Source organism: Mauremys mutica, chromosome 16, assembly GCF_020497125.1.
Source record: "Mauremys mutica isolate MM-2020 ecotype Southern chromosome 16, ASM2049712v1, whole genome shotgun sequence".
In the NCBI taxonomy this organism is placed as follows: domain Eukaryota; kingdom Metazoa; phylum Chordata; order Testudines; family Geoemydidae; genus Mauremys; species Mauremys mutica.
Window position 1 is genome coordinate 2,418,114 of NC_059087.1, and position 12,732 is coordinate 2,430,845.

The window sequence follows — 12,732 nt, forward strand, 5'->3', positions numbered from 1 at the left end:
AGAACAGAACCAACATGTGCATGCCAAGACATCTGCTGAGAGCAGTGCATGCGTGTGCCGTCCATTAGCATGCATTCACACACACACACACCCACACCAAATGTGCATGCACACAGCTACATGCGTGTGCACGCACACACGTATTGCATGTGCGCACACACGTGCACTCTGCACACACATACATACACCTCACATCATGCACTGCGTACAAACACACACGTGCACACACCTCCACAGGTGCCCGTGCGCCACAGGCACTGCGCGCGCACGAGGCACTATCACTGCGCGCACATCCAAGACTCTCGGGTGCCTGCACACAGACGCGCACCCCCGGAACGCGCGCGCGCGCACGCAGACACGGCGACGGCCCCGGGCGCAGCCCCCGCCCCTGCGGGCCCGGCCGGGCGGAGGCGGCTGTCCCGGGGATCCCGGCCCCTCGTGCGTGTGACGTCGCCGCGTCTCGCGCTGCTCCGGGCCGGCGGCTGGAGGCTCCGGCGGCTGCCGGGCTGGTGAGTGAGTGAGGGGAGCCCCCCCCGCCCGGAGCCCTGCGCCCCCCCCGTGCGCCCCCTGCCCCCTCAGCCACGCACGTCCCTGCGCCGCCCCCCCCCCGCCCGGAGCCCTGCGCCCCGCGCCCCCCCCCCTGCGCCCCCTGCCCCCTCAGCCACGCACGTCCCTGCGCCGCCCCCCCCCCGCCTGGAGCCTTGCGCTCCCCCCGTGCGCCCCCAGCCACGCAAGTCCCTGCGCCCCCCCCCCCGCGCGGAGTCCCCGTGCCCCCCCGCCCTGCGCCCCCCCAGCCTGGAGCCCTGCGCTCCCTCCGTGCGCCCCCTGCCCTGCCCCCCCAGCCACGCCCGTCCCTGCGCCCCCCCCCTACGCGGAGCCCCCGTGTGGAGCCCTGCGCGGAGCCCTGCGCTCCCCCCGTGCGCCCCCTCGGAGTCCTGCGCCCACCCGGAGCCCTGTGCGTCCCTGCGTTCCCTGCCCCGCGCGGAGCCCCCATGCGCACCTGCCCCTGGCTGGAGCCACGCACCTACCTGCGGCCCTTCCCCTGCACCCCCTCTGCACTTCCTCTCCTAGGTCAGTTTCAGTCCCCTCTCATCTTGCCGGGGGCGGCTGTCCCTCCGCCTACCCCTTCTGGCTACGCTGGCCGCAGGGTCGATGTCTGGCGCGGGCTGTCAGCGCTCCACTGGCTGGCGCTGCCCCTCTGCTGCCCTGCCCTGGCAGGGACCCCGGCAGGCTGCTGGGCTGGGGGTACGGCCAGGCCCAGAGCCCCTGCTCAGCTCCGGGGCTGGCGTGTGTGCAGATGTGGGGGTGGGGATAACTGCTCCCCGCAGCTGCCAGTCACTCCTGGGCAGCCCTGGCACCGTTACGGCCCAGCGTTAACACGCCCAGTTAATATGCATGCAGATCAGCAACACCCAGAGTATGGGCTGGGAATAGGGAATGCTGCACAGTTCCCCTAAATCTCCGGTGCAACAGAGGCACCTTCCCACTCCCTCCTCCCCAAAGCCTGCTGTGTTCAGGGGTTGTCTGAGGTGCACTGGTGGGTCAGGCTGAAGGGTCTACATGCCTCCATATTCTCGGGGCTCTCAGACAGCAGGAGAGCATACATAATGCATGTGTTTTAATATCGTGGCACGGGGAGGGAGGATGAAGGCGAGAGCCTGATTGTGAATTCACTTGGTTTTGGCTTTGAGGGTTTAAATCCATATTTTAATGTTGGTATTTTTTCTGACTGACAAATTGCGGTGTGCTGTGGTGTTGTCTTCATTGCTTTTATTAACAGCTGGTGCCGAAAGTGAGCAGAGGAAGGAGCGGCAAAAAAGAGTAATGTAATCTCAAAATGTGACAACACACTTCCCATAATTCAGTTTTGGGCTATTGCCCGGTGTTTCTCCACTGCCTTCCTAGTAGCATATAGACTGCGTCTATAGTAGCAAACGTGGTTGCCATAACCCAGAACTGGTGGTAGCAACAGTGAATACAGCAGTATAGACAAGCACGTGTGTTTTATCCGTTGTCTGACCTGACTCTTATGTAATACTCCCTTCAGTTTAATTATACTCATGGTTTTTAGTGTATGTGCTTCTCTTTGAAGCTCTAACAGTGTTCCAGTGCAAAATGCTGATTTGAACAGGAGGCGGGAGACCACTCAGTCTTTGGTGTAAATGTATTTAAAGTGCAGGGTGGTGGTGTGGTTGCCTCTTTCTCAAATTGAGTTTGCAGCCCCAGCTTCACGCATTCGCTGCGGCTCAGACTGCAGACTGATGCATGTGCAAATGAGCAGAAAATGACTAACTTATTTTTTTAAAACAGGATGATGTATATTGGTTCACCAGGTCTCCGACCAGAAATCAACAGTCTGCCGTTCCCTCCCCCGCCTTCTGCTTTCTCAAAAGAGACTGAGATTCCTTACTGACTTAAGCTAAATCGATATAAGCCAAGTTTAAATTAACGTCAGTGTGTCCACACAAGGGTTTGCTCTCGTGTATTTAAAATATTTAAAAAAAAATTAAACTGGTGTAAGTTGTAATATAGAGCCAGGCCCGTACTCTCCAATCTTGCAAACATTCTTAACTTTACTTATCTCAGGAAGGACTGCCCCTAGTGCAAAGAAAGCTCTGCCTCCCTTCCATAGGCAGGGGGAACTCCCACACCTCTTGGGATATGCTTCTAATATGGCAGGAACTGAGACGCTGTAAGACCAGTGCCAAAAAGCCTCAGCTTTTCCTTTTCCCTCTAAGTCTGTGTTTTGGCTTGGTTTCCTTCAGTGTTCTTTCTGTCCTGAAGCTTCCTGTTCTGAAGCACAGCAGGTCGCCTCTGCCTAGAACAAGACTCCGCACGCGAGACTGGAGTTGTCTGAAACTGACCAGCATCTCAGGAGACAGTAGGTAGATTCAGCCAGTGCTTTACTTGGACTCTCATTTAAATCTCGGTTTTACACCAGGTGACTTTGCTTCCCCAATGTCCTTGGCTGGGGTATTGACAGATACCCCACCCTCATGAGTCTTCGAGCCTGATTGCCAGGGCCTGGCTGGAAATCCAGTATATTTCTGGAACATTTTACAATCTGTGACCTAAGTGGGGCCTGTTAGAATCTCGGTAGAGAGGCTGGAAATTCTTACTGTAGGACTCTAGTGTGCAGATGCTGGTAGAGCGAGAGAGCTAAGAACATGAGGTGTTATCCCTCCAAATCACTCTCCTTGCACTCTGCTGCCTGTGACACGTCAGGCTGGGGAAAATCTCTTTGTTCTTGTGTTAGAATGATGTAAAGCATTCCCCCTGTGATTTGCTCTCGTGTGATGGGCATTGGCTTTCTAATTAACACTGCCTTGCAGTTTGCTTCTCCCGTTCCCTCCCCTCCACCCTCACACACGTGTCTGTGTGGGCACTTCCCTCCTTTCTTGGTGGCTTTGTACAAGCAGGCATGTTAATAGCTGCGGACTGGCAAATCAGAGTCTGAAGGGCACCATTGCCAATCACTCAGCCTCTGGCGCCCTTTGCCAGTTAATGACTATCGCCTGACGCTGTTGCAAATGGGGAGGGATGCTTGGCTGGCTCTAGCAGGTGATGCATTCAGGTATCATGCTCTCTGGAACTTGGCAGTGAACACAGGTAACTGTAGGTGGGGTAGGAGGGTTCCCAGAACGTGTGTGATGTGGTAGCCCAACCAAACCTGCCTTGCATAACTCAGGATTTTATGTAGAAAGATGTTTAGTTTTGCAATTGATGACCTATCGGTAACCCTCAAACTTCTGTTCAGTGAAGGTAGGATTCTAGTTTCTGAGTTACCGAAAGGTGAAGGAGTAACACCCTTTTCCTTGCTGGAGGCAGGTTATTTCACATGCTGCTTTTTTCAGAGTATCACTGCAACTTCTGACAGTGACTGTTCTAACTCTCTGCTGAAGAGGGACAGGGAGATGAAGTTTGACAACAGAAATTTGACCTTGGCGGAAGTGCCTGGCCCATCTTTTTCCTCCTAAATCTGCAGGTAAAGACCACATACCCAGTGGTACTCTGCGTACTGAGCAGAGTGGCCCAAAGATGGCCAGGGTTTAAAAGACTAGATCTGGCGGATCTGTGGGACATCACCTAACTCTCTCTCGTCTAGTGCGAATTTAAGAAGCTTGATGCTGAGAAGCTTTCTCTATGTTTGGGCTCACTCAGTGCTATGGACCATACTGAGTTGCTCCTGTGGAACGACTCTTCTCAAATATCTGGGCTTAATTTTTCCTCTTGCAATGGAGGAATGCTCTGTAGTCTCTGTTTCCCTCTTTCACACGCAGATCGTTGACACAGGGCAGCTTGTGTGCTGTGCCTTTGCATGACTCAACTGTGAACATCTGAGAGGTTTTTTAACACTGAGCATGCTGCTTCCCCCCCTATTTGGAGCTCTTTCACCACCCCCAGCAACTTCCTCCCTAAACCTCTCACAAAAACTGTGCCTGCATCTGCTGCTCGCTCTCTGTTTGGCCAGCATCTCGCAATGCTGTGTAGGAAGGAGGTGAGAGACAAATTTCAATCTATTCCCTCCACAACTTCAAATTCCTGGTGCCTGTGGCCAGAATTACAGCCCTTCTGTGCCTCCTGTGGCACATTCCCAGCTCTTTTCTCTGCTGACTGCCTGTTGGTCACGGGATATTCAGACATTTGGGCCTGCACTTTGTCACAACAGTCCCTGCTTCACATTCATTTTCCTGTCTGGTCTCTAAAAGCTGCTTCACAATTTGTGTTCCCTCTTCTTTTCCCCACTCTAAGCTGGTCACACGTTCTCTGTGCCATTTCCTAGATTTACCCCTCCCCTTCACACAACAGAGTTTTGAAACTTGTCGGAAGGGGTTTCGCACGAGAGTGGTGACCAGATTCAAGAGGAAAGTTGAGGAGGACTTCTGATAACATCCAAATTCAAAAACAAATTTGGGGTCACTTCATTGTGACTAATGCAGCAGTCCAGCTTAACTCGCATGAAATCTTGCCCAGACCAAATGGTCCATGAAAAGCCAGATTTGACTAGCATCTTTTGAATATAATTTGCACTCCCGTGGCTAGCTACATCTGTCATCCCACGAGGGAACAGAAATAGTACCATATCGCCTGTGAAGGTGACCAACGTGGCCCAAGTTCTGAAGTTCAGGTACTGAATGTTTGCCACAAACTGCTTGTGACCCATTCATATAGGAATACAAGTGCCACACAGATTTGGGAGCGACTTCCCAGATAACTAATACTTATGAGAATTTCACACTCTGCTCATGAACATTTTGTAAATGGAGGTGAAGTTCAGCTCATAAATGTGGTGTTCTGAATGATCCGCTCAGCCTGGATACTGACAATGACTGAACTGTTTAGAGAAAATATTTAAATATTATGGACTAGAATGTTTACTCTGACACTTCTGATGCCCAGTAAGCTGCTGCCATTACCCCTGTATTAAGCGGGTTTTATATGCTATTGTGAGCAAGAATCTGATAAAATGAATGGCCAGTAACTTCTCTTTGGCACCTGAATCTTTTGGGGTGATTTTAGCACTAGTGACATAGTCCTGGGGACTAGTACTGCAAGGGGGTGATCTGGGGGAATTAGAAATGGTCTGCAGCTTTCATTATATTGTCTGCAAAGCTTTTTTTTTTCTTAATGTCTGTTCAAGGCCAAAGCATGGAGAGCAAGTAGCCCTCCTGCATGATTGGTGACTGTGTTAGAATGATTTCTCCCACACTGATAGTAAAGGGTGGAAAAAGCTATTATCCATTTCTGGGCTGACAGCTTCTTCAATCGTTTCTTTTGCTGCATTGCAAAGCTCAGATAGCCTTTGCAGTGTGGGTGAGGCAAGCAGTCAGGGCAAACTTAGTTCCTGCCTCTTGCCCCATTGGTGCATCTCTCTGTCTTTGGATCAATCCAAGAGCAGAGAGAATCGATCAGCTTGTTAGGATATAGAGATTCAGGCCTGTCTGCAAAGGCCTAGACTTTAAGACTTTAGGTGTATTCTTATCACTTAGCTAGTTAGAGGTATAAAAGAGAGAATCAAAATCACTGTCTGTCTGTGTAATGGCCTTCTCTTACTGTGACAGTCTGAGGCCTTCAGCTAAGCAGCAGAGGCAGCCATAAGCTGGGAAGTGTCTGGTCACATCCTCACATTTCAAACTAGTCACATGGAAATAAGGTGCTATTGGGCTGTTAGGAATACAATCCTGTCCTGATATTCCATCACCTCCAGAGAAAGGGAAGAGCCTAGAAGATGTAAAAGGAAACTTAGTTTGGTAGCATCCTGTCTGGCAAGAACTCACTTATCAATAGCTGGGATGTGAAATCCTCATTTCTGTGTTGTTCTATCACTGTAGTCTCCACTTCCCTATTGTTTGTCTGTATAATCTCTGTCTGGTTCTGTGATTATTTCTGTCGCTGTATAATTAATTTTGTTGGGTGTAAACCAGTGAAGGTGGTGGGATATAATTGGTTAAATAACCATGTTACAATATGTTAGGATTAGTTAATTAAATTTCAGTAAAATGATTGGTTAAGGTATAGCTAAGCGGAACTCAAGTTTTACTATATAGTCTGCAGTCAATCAGGAAGTAAGGGGGGAGGGGATGGGAACAGGGGATGGGGATGGAGGAATTGGGATCATGTTTTGCTAAAGGGGGAAATGGGAACAGGGGATGGGAACAGAAACAGGGACACAGGCAAGGCTCTGGTGTCAGAGCTGGGAAGGGGGATACTGAGGAAGGAAACTGGAATCATCGAATTGTTTGCACCTTTGGACTTCGGGTATTGTTGCTCTCTGTTCATGTGAGAAGGACCAGGGAAGTGAGAGGGTGAAGGAATAAGCCCCCTAACACAGCTCTGTAAAGCCGTGATTGTTATTGCTCTCCTCCCATTCGGAAGGTCACCTGCTTCTTTCTAACGAATGGAGGAAGCTATTCCTGCCTCATGCGTTCTTTACGAGGTGGTGGCCCCGTGTCCGGCCAGGCGTTGCTGTGGTCGCAGCCTTGCTGAAGATGAACTTGTGCTGTGGGGACAGTGTGTTTCAGCTTTTTGTACAGAGCTGGGCACGTGCTCTTTGCTCTACAAACAACTTACATCCTGGACTCTCTGGAAGTGCCTGGGGTAACTCCCAAGCTTGTGACAGCTCCTTTGGTCCCTTCTGTGTTCTCCACCCCCCAGGTGCGACTGTTGCATTTCCCCAGGGAAGTGGAGTTGAGGGGAGCGTGGTTTTTGCACGGGGGGAGCTGAGTTCTGCTCTTCTTCTGTTTGGATTCCTCGAGGGCCCAGCTTACTTGGGACCCATCTCCTCAGGCCCAGTGTCTAAGCTAGTGGATTCTCCTTAAGAGCCCGCTCGCCAGCTTAGTTTGAGGAGGGCACTGAAAGGCAGCGTAGCTGTCTGATTCTGCAGCTGTGACTGAGTCCACAGAGCTACATCGGCACCATCCTCACCAAGACTCGGGCTGTGGGTCTTTCCGTATCCAGAAACTCTTGATTGCTTTTTAGTTCTTAAAAATCCCATTGGCAGGAGCCATGCCCAGGCGGGCCAGGCCGGAGACTAAAATTCAGCAGGGTCCACGTGAGAAGTTGTGAAAGGGTAAAAAATAGAGCACGTGCCCTTGTTCTGCAGACGCGGTGCTAAGGCCGGGTTTTCACTGAGCGCTCCTAATCTGAAGTTTGAACCTCAGGGCACCGGAGCTCCTCTTTGCTTGAGGTCGCGCCTCCTTTTAAGTGTTACCTATGTTTGTTTTGTGCCTCTCAGCTTCAGTACCTTTGCCCCTTCCTCCCTCCAGCAAAGTGGGATTGTAACATCTTGAAGAACCCGTAGGTAGCTGTGCTGGCGTGAAAACAAAACCCCCAAACAGCGCGCGGAGACGGAACACATGAGGCAGCTTTAGTGACAATAATTGTAATGAAGGGGGCAGGGATGGGTTGGGGGACAGGATGTGGAGCTCCTCCACCTCCAGGTTCATCAAAAGACACTGATTGCTATCTGAGGGGGCCGTCTTCCTGCCACACTGTTTCCTTTCAGGTCCCGGAACATAGCTCTTGCTTGCATCTGAGTCTCTTCCTCTGCCGTTATTGTTTTATGCTATAAACCATTTGCGGAGTAAATTTGGTATGAGACTGCAGACCCAGCGGCTGCCTTACTGAGTGGGCAGGTGTTCACGTCATGCTAGCGGCTGTCCCCGTCGCCACCTTTGCTGGCAATTTCAGGGGAGATGCCCAGATTGAACTCCTGGCAATGGTCCCCACAGCACAGGGCTTGAGATGCTTTGGTGAGGAAGGTGTTGTGTAGCTTGCCTTGCTGCTGCCCAGGCTGCACCTGACTGTCAGTTTAAAGCAGTGGTTCCCAAACTTGGGATGCCGCTTGTTCAGGGAAAGCCCCTGGCGGGCTGGGCCGGTTTGTTTACCCGCTGCGTCCGCAGGTTTGGCTGATCGCGGCTCCTGGCCGCGGTTCGCTGCTCCAGGCCAATGGGAGCTGTGGGAAGCGACGTGGGCCGAGGGATGTGCTGTCCGCCACTTCCAGCAGCTCCCACTGGCCTGCAGTGGCGAACCACAGCCAGTGGGAGCCGCAATCGGCCGCACCTGCGGACGCGGCAGGTAAACAAACCGGCCCGGCCCACCAGGGGCTTTCCCTAAACAAGCGGCATCCCAAGTTTGGGAAACACTGGTTTAAAGCATTGAACTGGGTGTTGTATTTTAAGGAATAGGTGAGACTAGACTAGCTTCTTCTTATGGACATGCTGAGTCATTAGGAGGTAGATGCAGGATTAGGTGAAACATTAGAAAATCCAATAAATATCCAGAATTTTTTTGAGAGAGAACATAAGCACTCCGCAGGCAGTATTTGGCACTGCACAGATGAATCTTCAGATGGGCCCATTATTCCTTTAGGAAGCTTATTGTCCGCATTCAGGGCTTAACAGAATGTCTATTTGTGCACGGTCCCTATTTATTTTTGACTTTAGGTTTGATAAGCCTCGAGATGCAGGTAATTACCTGCAATGCAGGACCTTTCCAGGGAGCCTGCTCTGCATGTTTTGGCTCCAGGAAAGCTTGCAAAATTGTACCCTGCACTTCTTTTAAACACCTGCCTTTGTTTAATGTCTACCAGTTTGGAGACTTTCCTCCTCAGAAGCCAAAGAAGCGTAGTTCATCTTGATTGCCAATTCTAGCACTTCTGTGCCAGCCCTAACTTGTGCTTGCATAATGTGGAGTGCTTTATAGCAACTAGAGTTTTGTTGTATGATAACATGGGATAATAGCACAGAAGTGAGGCTACGTCTCCCTAGCCCTGGATTATGTAGAAGCGTATCCCTTCTCTGTGTATCCTTTGATCAGCTTGTTCCTTGTCCCAGGCTCTTACAGCATGAATGACTGATAACAAACAAAGACTCTGCTGCATTAAGCATTTGTGCCTAGCCCTGGGGTGCTAAGAACAAGCAGCTGGTTTCCAGGTTGTGCTCATGGCCAAGTGAGTTCAAAGCAAAACCTGAGAACCCACAAGCTGTTGTAGCACTGAGACATTTCTCAGTGGGGAGATAATTGCCAGCAATTTGGTTCACATTTGGGTCCAGGAGAATTACAGACCAATAACAACAACACTGTAATCACAGAGACAGAAGGAGCTGGGCTTTTTCTGGGGCTCCTGTTCCTCTGTGGCTCTGGAGATGGATCGTGCTGGCGAGAATGTAGCTGTGCCAGGAGCATGGGATGAAAGGGTTTGACTGGATTAGGATGTGGCCTGTCTTAATTGGTTTTTCTGGTAAATGCAAAAATGGCAGGGGTAGGATTATAAAGCTGGACCCCTGTGGAATCCATAACTGAACTCCTCCCCTTCTCTCTGCCTGGAGAGGAAGCAGTTCTGCACATCAGGCTGATGGCTCTTGGGTGAAACCTAACCCTGGGTTCTCAGCCTTTTTCTTCCTTGGGCCCCCAACATGCTATAAAAATTCCTCGGCCTGCCTGTGCCACAGCAACTGTTCTTCTGCATATCCAGTAACTTCAAAGCCAGGGCCGGTGTTGGGGGTTAGCAAGCAGGGCAACTGCCCGGGGCCTCATGAAGATTTGTTGCTCAGGCTGGGGCTTTAGCCCTGCGTGGTGAGGCTCGGGCTTCGGCTTTCTGCCTTCGGCCGTAGCGAGTCCAGCGCCGGCCCTGCTCTCTGGTTTCATTAGGCGAACCCCCTGAAACCTGCTGTGAAGACCGTTAATGCTGCATGTAAAGATGACTCAGGTGAGGCTTGTTCCAGCAGCCAGAGCTGTGTGTGATGGGTGGTTCCTGTAGTGCCAGGCTTTTTTAGTGACTCATACGTTATTGGCTCAGGCTCAGCGTAAGAAAAGTGGTTGCGACTTCATCCTAGGTTCCGTTTGCACCACAGAGGATTTTTGATGTATTAGGCTCTACAAATGAACAACTCTTGCTGTTCAACCTGGCGGACGTTTCCAGACAGCGTTGTGCACAAATGGACTGTGCAGCTTGTGTCTAGTACTTACTCGTACGTGGGTCACTCCTTCATCTCTCTGCTGAGTTTTTAGGGAGGGGGGCGGGAAAGAAGAATTTTAGTGGGGGAGATTGGTTTACCCTGCTTTACACTCGAGTGTTTATATCTTTTTCCCCTCACCCCCTCGTTACTGGGTATCCATTACTTTCCATGCACTGGACTTGTGATTATGTGCTTAATATGGGAACCATAGAAACAGAAGAGTCTGAGACTTTATTTCGGCCAGCATCGTTCTTCATTAGTTGTTGGACACTTTCCATTCAGAGAATCAAGAAGCTTAGAAAGGCTGATGTGTTATTGGAGGGGGGAGGAAACTATCAAGCAGGAAAAAGTTGTAATCTGTATTGCTGTGTGTACCCGTTCGTCGGTTCCCTAAGCAGAGAGTCCAAATCCAGACCCAGATACAGTCAGGCTGTTCTCAGCATGGTCTGACCAAGGTCATTTTACTATTGATTAATCCCACATTTCTTTGGTGCCCTGGCGTCTGCCCCAGCTTCATACACACACTGTCAATTTCAGCCTGCCCTGGCTTGGTGTGTTCTCATTAGGGAGTCAAGTATCAGGGGGTAGCTGTGTTAGTCTGGATCTGTAAAAAGCGACACAGAGTCCTGTGGCACCTTGTACACTAACAGACATATTGTAGCATAAGCTTTCGTGGGTGCAGCTGTATCCAACAAAGTGGGTATTCACCCACCAGAGCTCATGCTCCAATACGTCTGTTAGTCTATCAGATGCCACAGGACTCTTTGCTGCTTTTTTCATTAGGGAGTGTAATTTAAACGAGTCAAAAGGTTTCCTGCCAGAGGTACTTGTCCGTCTCAGAGATGCCTTTGTTCTGGTCTGTTGGTTCTTATTAATGTAGCATCTGAGCACCTTCCAGTCAGACATTGTGTTGTGGTGAACATCTGTCATGTGTGGTTTGCTGGGTCTGATGGAGAGGATTGTATGTGCAGTGGAGTGTTCTGTTTTGGTAGGATTTGGGGGGAATTATTTTTAATGCCCATGCTGCGGGGCGTGTGTTAGTGAAGCCCGGTTGAAGCAATGCATCTTGCACTAGGAGCAGAAGTTGTTAGGTTTGTGATGGTCCTTAATTTCTGGAGGAGTTCATTCCAGTCTTGGCACGGCCCCTGAGAAAGCGCCGTGTCCTACCCCAAGAAGCTTTACTCTGGGGCCAGAGGAACAAGAGTTGTCGACCAGGGTCCTTATCCTAGAGTGTCCAGCTCGTTTAGGTATCCTGGGCCCAGACCATTGAGCACCATGAAGATACGATCTGAGACCTTGAAGTTGACTTTTTGTGTCTTGTATTTCTCGGTGCTGTAGTCAGTATTCTCCTTCATTATTGACTATTCTTAATCATATACCTGTGAAATCGCCAGTAATTTTACAGAATTAAAATAGAATGAAATTGGGCTCAGTTCTTTTCTTAAATGACTCCTGCCTCTGTCTCATCTTCCAGGGCAGGAACAGAGCTGCAAGGAGTGAACGCTCTAGCTGAGTGTTACGAGGTGAACGTGTTCCAAGCATGCTGTCTCTCCTCACCTTTCTCGGTAGCTATGTGTTCAGCACTTGCTAATCCTAGAAGCATAACTCTTAGAACTGTTAATCTGAAGCTTCCATATTGGTTTGTATTTCTCATACAGCTGACTGCACTTGAGTGCATTGTTTTGGCAGTGTGGGTAAAGTCTCAATATAGTTAAAGGTTCAGTAGGACTTAATAGTCGAGAAGTAATTCCGATCCCAGAAATAATTATTCTTATGCCACTTCTGATCAGGCTGGTATCCATCTGCTAGGAAAGTGGATAACGGGTGCAGACGAAAGACGTGTGTATGCGACAGCAGCACATCTGTGGTGTTGCAGCTATGTGTAGACACTTCCTGTAGTGACTGATGGGTTTTTTGGGGTCATTGTAGCTAATCCACCTTTGGCTAGGTCAGTGGAAGAATCCTTCCGTCGATCTAGCCTTGTCTATACTGCGCATTAGGTAACCCAACTACAGTGCTTAGGGCATGACATTTTTCACAGCCATGAGCAATGCCGCTAGGTCAGTCTAATTTTTAAATGCAGACCAGGCTGAAGACAGAGTGAGCTCTGCAGGAGAACTGGATGAAGTACAAAATCTGTCTTTCTGAGGAGCAGATAGAGTAATCCAAGAGGAGGTAAAGGCAGGGGATGGAAAAGCAATGGTATGTGGAAACATCTGTTAAACCCTGTGTAGCCTGAAAACTCAGCTTGGAGAGGAGTTTGAGCAGCTTC

At 50.2% G+C, this 12,732-nt stretch overlaps 1 protein-coding gene across 1 annotated transcript in view; it reads left to right on the plus strand.

Annotated features, from left to right (window-relative positions):
* The first annotated feature begins 393 nt into the window (after window positions 1-393).
* The window catches only part of TPST2 (tyrosylprotein sulfotransferase 2), a 42,973-nt gene continuing 30,634 nt past the window's right edge, over window positions 394-12,732 (plus strand). Inside the window, exon 1 of the mRNA XM_044990491.1 lies at window positions 394-509. The gene's annotated coding sequence lies outside the window, so the exon portion shown is untranslated. The remainder of the gene's footprint in view (window positions 510-12,732) is intronic.